General features: G+C 37.5%; 1 protein-coding gene across 1 annotated transcript in view; it reads right to left on the bottom strand.

Moving 5' to 3' along the window:
- Nucleotides 1–12554, bottom strand: part of tspan9a (tetraspanin 9a) — a 212455-nt gene that overhangs the window by 189196 nt on the left and 10705 nt on the right. Inside the window, exon 2 of the mRNA XM_044124472.1 lies at nt 4953–5010. The gene's annotated coding sequence lies outside the window, so the exon portion shown is untranslated. The remainder of the gene's footprint in view (nt 1–4952; nt 5011–12554) is intronic.

Below are 12554 nucleotides of genomic sequence, written 5' to 3'. Positions count from 1 at the left end.
GTTGTGTTGCGATCTGCTAACACAGCCATGAAGCGCCGAGGCCAGGGAGTCACACTGTGAGGAGCAGCGAAGGAAACACTTGATGTTTTTACAGACAGAAACATAACAGGGTAAAAAACCTAACAGGCACCCTTCTGTCAAAATTTAATCAGGGGATGATTGATGAGTGATTAATGGCCCTAATTAATTGCTTTTAATTTCCGGTAACATGAATTCCCCCCCAATCCAATCACATGATGCCCCCCCAGGATGTCTCAATGCGATACGTTGTTTTAGGTGAACTCCTTCTGACCTCTATGAGTTTGAATTAGCCAATATAATTTTTGATTTTCAAGGGGTAGAAAATCAAGAATAATATACAATATAGTATATTTATATAGATTTAGATGTTGTAATTACCTCCGGTTTTAAACAGAAGGTCTTACTGTCTGAAGCAGCACAGGCCTCACCCATCAGGAAGACTCTCATGACCTCTGGTCAGCATGTGTGACACGTGAGGCTCTCTATATTTCCGATCACTTCAATTGGGTCTCTATCAGGGGTTGATTGGTATGATGTAAACGCCAGCACAGGATTCATTCTCGTGACTTTTGGGGGGAGGCCCCATGACAGTGCTGCTCACCAAGCCATGTATCTGTGTGTGTCTGCGTGTGTGTGTGTGTGTGTGTGTGTGTGTGTGTCTGTGTGCGTGTGTGCGTGTGTCTGCGTGCGTGCGTGTGTGTGTGCACATCCCTGCGTAAAAGTAAACCCATATCTCTACAGAAAACCTAGAGTTTAACTGTTTTACTGCATTATTTATGGTCGCACAATTAGTCAGTGCTGATTATGAATTTTTTATTTCCTTCATCACTTAAATTTTAAAATTTTATAGATTTTTTATCTACAAAACTTGCTAGTGTGATACATTTCAGTAAAAGTTCCTCATTTGTACGTGTCTTCTTAAGAATATGTGACTGGCAGTAAAAAGACCTACGTGAGGTTACTCAAATTTAACTTTTATCTTTCCGGAAAGATAAAAGTTAATCCCTCATCAATCATCCCCCGATTACATTTTGACTGAACGGTGCCTATTAGGTTTCTTTCAGGGTCTGTGAAAAACATCGTCTTTTCTCCTCACATTCAGTCTGTCCGTCCCTCATCCTCCTTCTCTCACTCTGATTGCTCTGTCTGAAACATTTGGATCCAAACTACAGATACTAAAAAAATGATGACTAATCTCCTTCCAGAATATACAGAAAGTGCAGGTTTTAAAGTAGCACCTAAATGCAATAAACACCGAGACTTTTAGTCGTCCTGGTTCCCTGCTAGAGAACAAACCGCTCAGTGGAAACCTCACTAAATAGAAACATATTTACAAAATCCAATTCATGGTCAACTGAATATTTATTAAAATAGGGAATCAGTTCAGCTGGAAGGACGGTCAACATTATGGCTGCTTGGAAAACTCTCAGGCGTTTCTGTTTGAGAAAGTAGCTTAAGTGAGTCATTCATGCAAATTTATTCAGAATGCCAGAAAAAAGGGCAGAGCCTCTTAAGCAGCTACAGCCTGTGGCACATGCAGTGCATGTGGCTCCATCTAGTGTTAGGAAGAATGCATTAGTGCAGCGAACATCCAGCAGATAGAGACCAGTGGGTTTGAGTCGTGGTGCTGATGACACCAGAACAGGGTTTGAGATTAAAAATTGAAAACTATATTCACTAAAATCACACAACCAAATTCATGTTTTTATTTTCTCTGGGATTCTTTTGATTTTGTTTAAATATTTTTGTTTTAAGCCTGATATATTTTTAGATAATTTTTTGACACCATATTTCTGATTCTAATAAAAAGTCTGAATGTAAATAAAGACTCCTCAATGTTTTTAAGGGAAAAGATCCAATAAACATTTTAAGGCACTAATCAGACACACTTCAGCAAACTGCAAGTTCCAGATTATTTAAAGTCCAACATGTAGAAAAATGGGAATCAGAATTTAACACAAGAATTAACAACGAGTAAGTCTGTCACAATAAGCAATAAATCAATTAATTGCATGGACAGCAATTATAAAACAGATTCTCCCATTTATTATTGTTGATAAGCAAACATTGGACACATAATACAGGATAGTTTAGATATAATCTACCAAAAAAACTCCATCAATCAGAATGTTTTCAGCGAATGAGTTATGCTCCAAAAATAAAAAATAAAAATCTATGAATACTGAAATGCAAATAGGTGGAGTTCCACTGTACCTTATAAAATGCATGCTAGGATAATATTCTGTGCAGTCGGACCTTTAATTTAACTGGGGTGGGTTATGATACAGAGCAGCTTATGATAGACTGAACATCCTACCAATCTGTTCCTATCATACTGATTTCCATTATGGAAAAATGATTGAATCAGTTGTCGCATGTTGAGTGAAACGAGTGTCTAAATTATAGAAATATTCAGAATGTCACTGATTCAATGATTTCTGCTGACTTTAAATACCACCTAAATGTCAGTCTTTAGCCAACCAGGGCAGAATCAATATTTAATCAGCATCATCGCTTCCTGGTTTCACCCATAAAACCTGCAGAGCAGCGAGGCATTGTTCATACAACACCTGTAATAAATACACACATACTAATATTTTATCAAAGGTCCACCAATCAAGGTTTGGGTTCATTTTTTAATTTTCAGTTTAAGTAAAGCCCCAAATGGACACAGACTGTCTGTGGATTTAGTTCTATTTTTTATTTAAGGAGAGAAAGGGAGCAGAATAAAATGATTCAACGTGAATGTAAAACTTGGCCATTAATTTTTATTCTTGTTGTACTCTAAGGAGGGAAAATGGTGAGCAGAATATAAAAACCAAAGTCAGTAAGCATGACAAAAAGTCTCCCCCGAGGCAAACACTTGGATCTCTCGCAGAAGGATTTATCGGAGCAACTTTGGACTATTAATTCTCTCCTCTCCCCTCAGAAAAGGTCCGTTCAGAGTAACTAGTCTCTGAGGAGTTCCTCCTTTATTGCTCTGAGTTAATAGTGTCACCAGTACAGGAGTGAAACACCTACAGGGTTTTATTGGGACCAACAGTCGGCCATAAAGACGTCTCTCTGATGTGGATGAAGATGTCTTCAGAGGTGAGCAGTGAAACTTTTCCACAGAATGGTTCATTTGTACTATTGAGACATTTTCTAAGAAGAGAAATTCATTTGCTTCCTCCTTAGAAAAAGCAAACGAATCCCTCCTGTTTTAGAAAGTTGCAGAACTTTAGTTTAGTTCTGCAACTAAAGTCAACGTTGGTGTCATAGGTCACTGCCACGCTTCACAACCCAGCAGCATCCCTGAGCAGCTGGACCTGAAGATGCTGAGCTGGACTTTCTACTCTGAGCACAGGAACCCTGAGGGGCTTCATTACTGCGTACTGCTGACAAGGTGCTTCGTCCTGAACAGCACGGCCCACATTTAAAAACCAGAGGACCAGCCTTAACCTCACTGTTTTAAATTAGACCGTCCAAAACCAGAGCGCTTCCTGATTTTACCCAGAGCAACTTTCAGTCATATTTCCTCTCATCATAGAGGAGAAGCTCATTTCTCATCTCTCACATCTGCAGATATTAAGTTTCTGTGTTTTTTTAATCTATGTAAAAGATAAATAACCAAAATAACTGCCTGCAGTTACATTGAAATTTTTGCTAGTTATAACTGGGTCGCTAAAGATTATTTTAGTATCAATTATTCTGATGATTAATTTTAAAAAAAGTAAAGAAAAAGTTTAACATTCTACAGATTTTTCATTTAACCATTTAAACCCTTTTATACAAAATTAGAAATGCATAAAAAATACAAATAAACTAGCAACCACTGATCGATTATTCTGATAATAATAATAATAATAATAATCAAATAAATTACACAATATTAAAAAAGTATGAAAATACAGATAAAATAGGCCTGAAACTAACAATTATTTTAGTAATCGATTATAATGACAATTAATTGTATAATTGGCTAAATAAAATGGCATATTCTGCTAATTTTAATTTAACCACTTAACATTATTTTATGCAATGGAAATATATTAGGAAAATGCAAATAAAGAGAAAATTAACTTTCTTCTTTAAGTAGAAAAATAATCATGTTTTGGCCTAAAATGTGATAACAGCATTCATTCAGTGAATGTAAAACATCCAAACATCGACACGTGAAAAGCTCAGGCCTTTCAGCTGACAGATCACGTCTATCAATACGTCATAGACATGATCTGGTGATTATGTTTTTAATTAACTAATTAATAGTTGGCTAGTAAAATGAGTTTAATAGGAGTTTTTTTTAAAACAGAATTTGAACCAAGTGAAGCTAAAACTACTGGAGTAGTTCTGTGTAGAACATGTTCAAAACAAAACTTTATTGCAAAATGTATTTTGCACAATTCTTGCTTAATTATGCTCTGAATATGTTGTTCTTTCTTTTTACAGTCTGTATATTCCAGTCAAATGATTTCTGAAATAGCTGACAATTATCTCAATAATTGACTCAATTAATCTGCTGTTAATTGCTCAAGCCCAGTTATATCAGTAAGAACATGTGTGTGTGTGTGTGTGAGGAGTGTGTTCCTGCTCACAGTTAGGTGGGCAGGAAATGAGTCCAACTCAACCTGGAACAATGTGGGATCGGTTCCCAAGAGGCCATTTCCTGGAACATCTATTGTCTTTTCTGCTACAACACCAACAATCAAACTGGGGGCTTTAACAATCCCTCAAAGGACATTATGGTTAGTTAAATCCTTTTTTACTTAAATAAATAACTTTCCCCTTCATTTCCTACTTTAAAAATAATCATGCACACATCTGTTCTTTTGCTTCGGTCTGTTTTCAGCTAAGATTTATTCTGCAAACAATAGGCCAGTGTTGTCTTTGGGTCGACATGGTGAAGATTAGACTAACAGCAACACAGAGAGGAACATGAAATCACTGCTTACCGGCGCAGATGCGGTCAGCAATCAGCGGGATCGGGCCCAGAGGCGAGACTTTGACAATCTGTCAAGCAGAGGAAGAAAACAGGGAATGAGAGCGACTCTTGATCTTAAATCAACTTTTACTGTAAGTGAAAAAGTGCAGTGAAAGCTGATGGCTCCCACTACTAAAAGGCTGGCTGGTGAACAATGCTTAGACAAATGAAAACAAAGTCCCAGCTTGTAAAACATGAGAGCGGCATCGCGCTGAAAACTGCAGCATGAAACAACAGAAGCACTGCTGGGAGATAAACAGGAAAGATTTGGTCAAATTTCCTCGCAGTAAAATATCTTCGAAGTTGGTGACACACTCTGACATTCCCAAAAATCCCTCACGGAGTCAAAATGACTAAACGCAGCATGTTTTCCTAGAGGACAGCAGCGCACTGAGCTACTGCAACACAAAATAAAAGCCTCCCGCTGAGGTTATTTCAGACTCCTTGCATAACCGCCACATTATAAGATCAAAAACAATATTTACTCTCTTACACTTATAATCTGTTTTACATTTGTATTGATGTCTGCATGTTGAATCATTGATGAGTTGCAGCCATTTGAAGTTTATGTCTGAAGGATCGATCGATATGCTACCGATATCGAAAGAAATTCTAGATTGGGTACCGGATCTATAGGGGAAAATCTATTCAGACTAATTCTGTGCTTTGTGCTCTGAATGGCATCATGCTTTATTATTCATTTTACATTATAGTTAGGATTTTTAACTGCACTCTGAACTTTTTGAAAGACTTGTCAGTTTATTTTTTTACAACTTTGAACAAAGTAGTCAATTTATTGTTTTTGTCAGTTTCTTTATTATTTATTTTACATTGGCTGTTATGCTCATAATTCCTCTGACTGAACAAATTAAAGTTGTGTTTTTACATGTTCCATCTATTGGTTTAATTAAATGAGCTGTACTGGCACAATGTTATCAAATCAATTTCTGGTTTAGTACACATATATCTGTGTTTACAAAAAGAAACTCAACACAGTTTTTCTGCATCAATTCAATACCAACCCTCAGATATCTGTATCTGTATCGGAAGTGGAAAAAGTGGATTGGTGCATCTGCTGTCTGCTGTTATCTTAATTGGACATCCACACACAAAATCATGTCTAGAAAAATCTTTTTTTGTGCTGTTTTTTATTATTTTCCACTCCATACCTTCAATACCCCAGAAAAACAAACAAAAAAATCCAGTAAAAACAAAATTGTCCAATTTGTTTGTGTTACAAACTTAATAGCTACATACGTACTTTAAATAGGGCTGCATATAAAGTTGTTTTTTTTTTGGTAATCGATTATTCTATTGATTATTTGGATGAATAATCAATTAACCAATCGGATAAAAAGAACTGAACAGTGACGAGCCTTTTAGCAGTTTATGAGTCGAAGCAGCTAACGGAGACAGAAACTCACCCACAGACTCGGGGCTCTCGTCCTGCCAGTCTCTCCATCCAGAACCAGAACTGGCAGCCTCTGAATCTGCAGAGCTTTTCAACAACTTGCAGCCATTTAGTCTCACCAATTAAATTTCTAGTCAGGCAAAAATACCTCCAGAAAGAAAAGGCGAGTTCCAGTTAACATTTGCCAGTCTGCTGTCAGTTGGATAACATTAGAAACACCAGAAAAAGAAGCTTCATAAAAAACACAGGATGAAAGTTCCTTCTATAGCAGCTCAGCAAAGATCCTCTGACCATAAACTGTAGGTGAGTATTTTCAATAACTGGCTCACAGTGCAATATAAAATGCCTGTTTAATTAATTTGTTATTCTTCCCTGTTTTTATTTGTTTTGGGGTGAAAACATAAATGGAACAACAGCTTATCAGAAATTAATGCAAAGAATTATGTTCATGCAATCAGAAATTATGACGCAGCTCATTTCTTTCCCCTTCTCAATTTACCATTTATGATTTTCAATCTGGATGTAGTTATGTATCCTTTGAGAAATATTTATTAATGTTATTAAGTTTACTGAACTGGATTTGTATGAGGCTGGATTGAATAAAAGCTGTAAACCAGAATGTCAGTAAAAGGAAAATGGAAGAGAGGAGCAAATATTAGCTGGAGGTTTGGCATTTAGATGCTCCATTTTCCAATAGTGCTGCCAGAAAATCATTAGTTTTATTTTTATTTTGCAACTTCAAACCTGTAACCTTGTGGGTTTCCATAATGAGGCCAAAGGCTGGCATTTCCCTTCTGTGTGTTCAGCCTTCATGTTAGATGAAAATGTTTTCTTAATCTCACAGGAGGAGGCTGACATAAAGCTCCATCGGCTCTTTTGTTTTAGAAGTTAGTCCTGGGAGAAAAAAATCCTCTAATCTGCAGTCTGTGAGATGATTTATTGAAGGATGAAAACTCCTTTAACATCTAAATGATTTCCACTAACAGAACATAACCAGCAGGCAAAATATGACATTTCTCTGGCTTATTAGCAAAGAGACATTTGTGTTAAAAAGATCGTAAGATTAAGAAGCCAATCAAAACTCAAGCTGACTTAAGACAAATATCTTAAGTCATCAGCCACCAATATCTGATATTTTGTCATCAGTTAAAAGATGAAAATCCATCCCTGAGGCCAAACATGGAAAATCTTCATTACACAATATTTGATGCTGTGAGAACATTATGAAATTGTCTGCAGGGCAACAGAAGATCTTAACTACCAGATGACAGATTGACGGCTGCTGAGGATTGTTATGATTTCAACACTTAGGCCACAGTCAGCCACAGTTCTCTGCCAGGAATGCCAACTGCTGGATGTGAAGCACAAACAGCTCAGTAAAAGTCTCATAATAAACAGATAGTGTAGGCAGGTCAGTGGAGAAATCCCCAGAGGATTGACGAAGCCAAGAGCGTGAGAATCGCTCTTGGTTTTGTTTTATTCTTAGATCTGCCTTCTCTGGATCCCAGGGCATGGATGGCTCTCCTTTTACTGTCCATCCCTCAAGTCATAATCTGCAGCATTAATCTCTGGCAAACTGAGAATAAAGGTATAGTTTATTAATAATTATTACAAACTTCTGGACAACGTTCCTGCTGTAAAGGAAAGAAATGCAGCGCCGTTTCATATTCTGTTATGTTCCAACCACAAGCCTCAATGTATTTTATAGAGGAACACAGAGAAGTGAATGTGATGTTCTATGGCAAAACCAGGAAAAAACATAAAATAAACAGGAAAAACGGATCACTATTTCTGGGTTTTATCTTTTTGTTGTTGTTGCCGTTATAGGACATGTATTGATTGGAATTTGGTAAAATTGGGGGCCAAAGCCAACAACAACTGTCTGTCTGAATAAACATGAGCAAAAATGATTGCAGATCTTGCCAAGAAAGCCAGATACTAAAGGGAAGCAACCAGAACACAAACACATGAACTGTACGGTGTTCATCACACTCAAAGGTTCGCCTGAAGAAGCCAAAGTACTTTCACTCAAAGACCTGAAGGAGTTGGAGAAATATGATTATTAGTAAAAAAATAAAAAGGAATACTAAAAATGATTTTGTACTCGTGCCACTAACATTAATGTCGAGATTAAAGCGATTGTAAAGAATTGTTCTAGTCATCAAATATTCTATCGATTATTCTGACGGTTAATCGAGTAATCAAATAAAAAATTTGATTAAATAAAGTATTGGTAAACACACATCAGTATTAATATCAGATATTTGCCAAATTTTTCAGATATCAGCTCCATCTTCACACATCAGAAACACATTCTGCTATGTGTGCGCAGATAGCACCATATTGCGACCAGGATGGTGGTAAATTTGATTTCTGGTACGTCCGTAAAGCTTCACTTACGTTCAGCACCAACGGCAGCAACCCACTCCACCGATACGCATTCACCCGCCGCGCTCTTCACCGCAGGTCGCTCGGAACCAGCCACCAGGCAGCAGCTCCATGAGAAGGTTCTCTATGCATCGCGACACGTTGGTCCCCCAAAAATGGTAAAAACCTGGACATTATCGTTAATCAATTAAATCCCCTAAACCAAACTTAAAAATTGGACTTTATGCTGCTAGCACGTAGCATTGGTGAACAACTCATAGACAGAAGTGAGACTGTTGCGCAACACAAATAATCATCCGGGTGAAACACGGTGCAGTAAATAATAAAACATAATTTAACAAAGCTTCGAGGCAGATAACTTACCTGGAGAAGTTTTAATAATAGAGGCACTCAAATCTTAGCCCAGAACGCAACATGAAAACAATTGGATATGATTTAGTGCCACATATGGAAGTGGAACAGATCAGATGTTTAGGGGGGTGAAAAAACTTGAAGTTTAGATCAGATTTGACTCACATATGGGAAATATATAAATGTATATATTGCAGAACATGAACCAGCATTTATAATTATCATTACAACCTTTTTCCACAAATAATTCTGGTAACCAAAAAGGAAGAAAAGCAGGAAGATATCAGCACACAGAGAAAAGAGTCAGCTGATGCTTTACCTGCAGTGGCAGAAACTCTCTGAATGAGTAGTCATCCTTCAAACACACAAGGATCTAATATTTCTAGAGATCAATAAGGAGTAAATACAGTTGGAATAAATCCATTTTAAATGTAAATCAATCCATTAACCTTTATTCTTTGGGGACAGGAAGGTAAGGGGCCCTTTCCTGTTGTTGACTTTCTGTTTTTGTTGCTTCTCTATCCAGAGTTCACCAAGGGTTTTAAGGTTTATTTGTGCCGACTTGCTGCATAAGTCATGAGTACAAACAGCTTTAGGATGACTGATGACTGCTTGTGAAAAAAATTACCCAAAAAATACAAAAACTTACTAAATTGGCTTGATAGGATAATCAGTAGCTGTTGGAACTGAGTGAAAGTTATCTTGAGTTCCTCAACTACAAAAAAATGAAAATGACTTATTGCATTAAATATTATCCGTGTTTAGTTAATGCATGGCACATTTACTCACTGCAGCTTCTCTGCATCAAAACAAAGTCTTCCTGTCTTTATGTGAAATGTGGGCAGATTGTTGAATGGAACAGATTCTTCTTCTAGTCCACCAGGGGGCAGCCTAAAAATTCATAAGCTTTTCTATTTGCATTTCAATCAGGTCATTAATATAAACAGAAGAATCTTAATAAATGAAAATATCTTCAAAAATGGATTCATTTCATGCCTCTGACTCAAAAACTCATCATCGCACAGAGATTTATCCAGAATAATTTATCTTAATTTCTCTTCATGTTGATTCTGGTTTTCTGCTTATGACAACCAAAAATTCTGTTTCTTAGGTGAATGCAATACTACATCAGACTAAAATAAACTAAAAGTCAGTCCATGTACTGAACAGTTTCTGCTCTCAGTAGTTGGTCTGGGATCCTTTTGCCTGAATTCCTGCATCAGTGCAGCATGACTTTGAGGAGATCAATCTGTGGCGCTCAGGAAGCTGCTTCTCCTCGTTTGGTTCTGGTTCTGGGGATGCAGAGCAGAACCAGAACCAGAACCTGAGAGTTCTGGAAAGTTGATACAACAACAGCAGATCTTTAATGTATTGTGGTGCTAAACCATTCAGTGATTTATAAACTAACAACAGTATTTGAAAGTCTATTCTTTGAGCTACAGGGAGCCAGTGGAGAGACTTTAAAACTGGTGTTATGTGCTCTATCTTCCTGGTTTTAGTGAGAACTGCAGCAGCAGCATTCTGGATCAGCTGCAGCTGTTTGATTGATTTGTTGGACAGACCTGTGAAGACGCCGTTACAGTAATCAATACGACTGAAGATAAAGGCATGGATGAGTTTCTCTAGATCTGGCTGAGACATTAGTCCTTTAATCCTGGAAATGTTCTTCAGGTGATAGAAGGCCGTCTTTGTGACTGTCTTTATGTGGCTCTGAAGGTTCAGGTCAGAGTCCATCACTACTCCCAGGTTTCGGGCTGATCGCTGGTTTTTAGGTGTAATAACTGAAGCTGTGCACTGACTCTAGGTCTATAACTCTAGATCTATAACACTAGATCTATGACTCTAGATCTATAACACTAGATCTATGACGCTAGATCTATAACACTAGATCTATAACACTAGATCTATGACTCTAGATCGTTCCTCTTTAGCTCCAAAAATAATAACTTCAGTTCTGTTTCTGCTCAGCTGGAGAAAGTTTTGGCACATCCACATATTTATCTGTTCTAAGCATCTGTTCAGCAATTGGATGGGGTCAAAGGTCACCCGGTGACATCGTAATGTAGAGCTGTGTGTCATCTGCATATTTATGGTAGCTAATATTATTTCCTGTTATAACCTGAGCCAGTGGGAGCATATAATTATTGAATAAGAGGGGTCCTAGGATTGAACCTTGGGGTACCCCACATGTGACCTTTGACCTCTTGGATGAGAAGTTTCCAATTGAAACAAAGAAATCCCTGTTTTTTATGTAAGATTCAAACCAGTTAAGCACTGGACCGGAGAGTCCGACCCAACTCTCCAGTCCATTCAGTAATATGTCATGATCAACAAGCTGCACTGAGGTCCAACAGAACCAGCACTCAGGTTCTCCCACAGTCTGTATTTATATGGATGTCATTGAACACTTTTACGAGGGCAGTTTCTGTGCTGTGGTAACCATGGAAACCAGACTGGAAGGAGTCAAAGCAGTTGGTTATCGTTGGGAAGCTTTTTAACTGTTTACACACAATTGTGTGTAAACAGATCGGATTTAATAGCAGAACTTCAGTTCAGCTGCACGGTTGGTTCTGGACCTAACCAAATCATTTATTAACTTTTATTACTGCTGAAAAAACCTTTGGAAAACAAAATCCTGAAGTCCGCAGATGACTAAAACACAATTACATTTTTTAAGACCAAAATTAAAATGTTGTTAAATTTAAGACCCCTACCTTTTACAAGGAAGCTGTTACTTGCAAAAGAAGCAAATGGGAAGCAGATTATAAAACGTCTAAAACTGATTTTAAAGCAACAAATGAACCGCCGTCCCAACACCAGAGACCCAAATACACAGGAAGACAGAACGTGCTGAAAACGGACCCAAAGTGTCGGTACCACCCTTAGGGTCTGAGACCTCCTACTTAGGGTACTTAGGGCACTGAGGGTACAAGGTCTCAGACACAACATCTGCTTTGGAGATAAACACAAACCGAATGATTAGAGCAAACCTCAGGCAGCAGCAGATCAGAGGGTAACAGAGGAACTACTGTGTGAAACCGGAACATGACTCTGCTTAAGGTCAGACGTTTAACAAACTTATTTATGATGGAGGTTAAGATAAATTATTACACAACCCTGCCTTACAGTATAACCGGTATTATGGGATGAAAACTTGTAAGAATCTCTGTGGAAAAACTTCTTCAGTTGTTGCCAACACTCATTGTGGAATTCAACATTTATTTCAAGGATTTTCTCTTTTATGAGAATGACCAGAGCTGCTTCGTCCAGAACTACGACAGAAACTGGATCTGTTGAAACAAAACCAGACCAACCTGTGACTTAATAAAATGACTCTAGATTTGTGAAACTTATGAAGACTAAAATACTTTCTTTATTCATAGTCAGAAAATTTGCTTGAAACTTCACACATAATATCTAATC

The sequence above is a fragment of the Gambusia affinis genome, linkage group LG08 (assembly GCF_019740435.1).
Source record: "Gambusia affinis linkage group LG08, SWU_Gaff_1.0, whole genome shotgun sequence".
Lineage (NCBI taxonomy): Eukaryota > Metazoa > Chordata > Actinopteri > Cyprinodontiformes > Poeciliidae > Gambusia > Gambusia affinis.
Note: the sequence above shows the minus strand (reverse complement) of the source record. Positions and strands in the feature narration are given on the sequence as shown.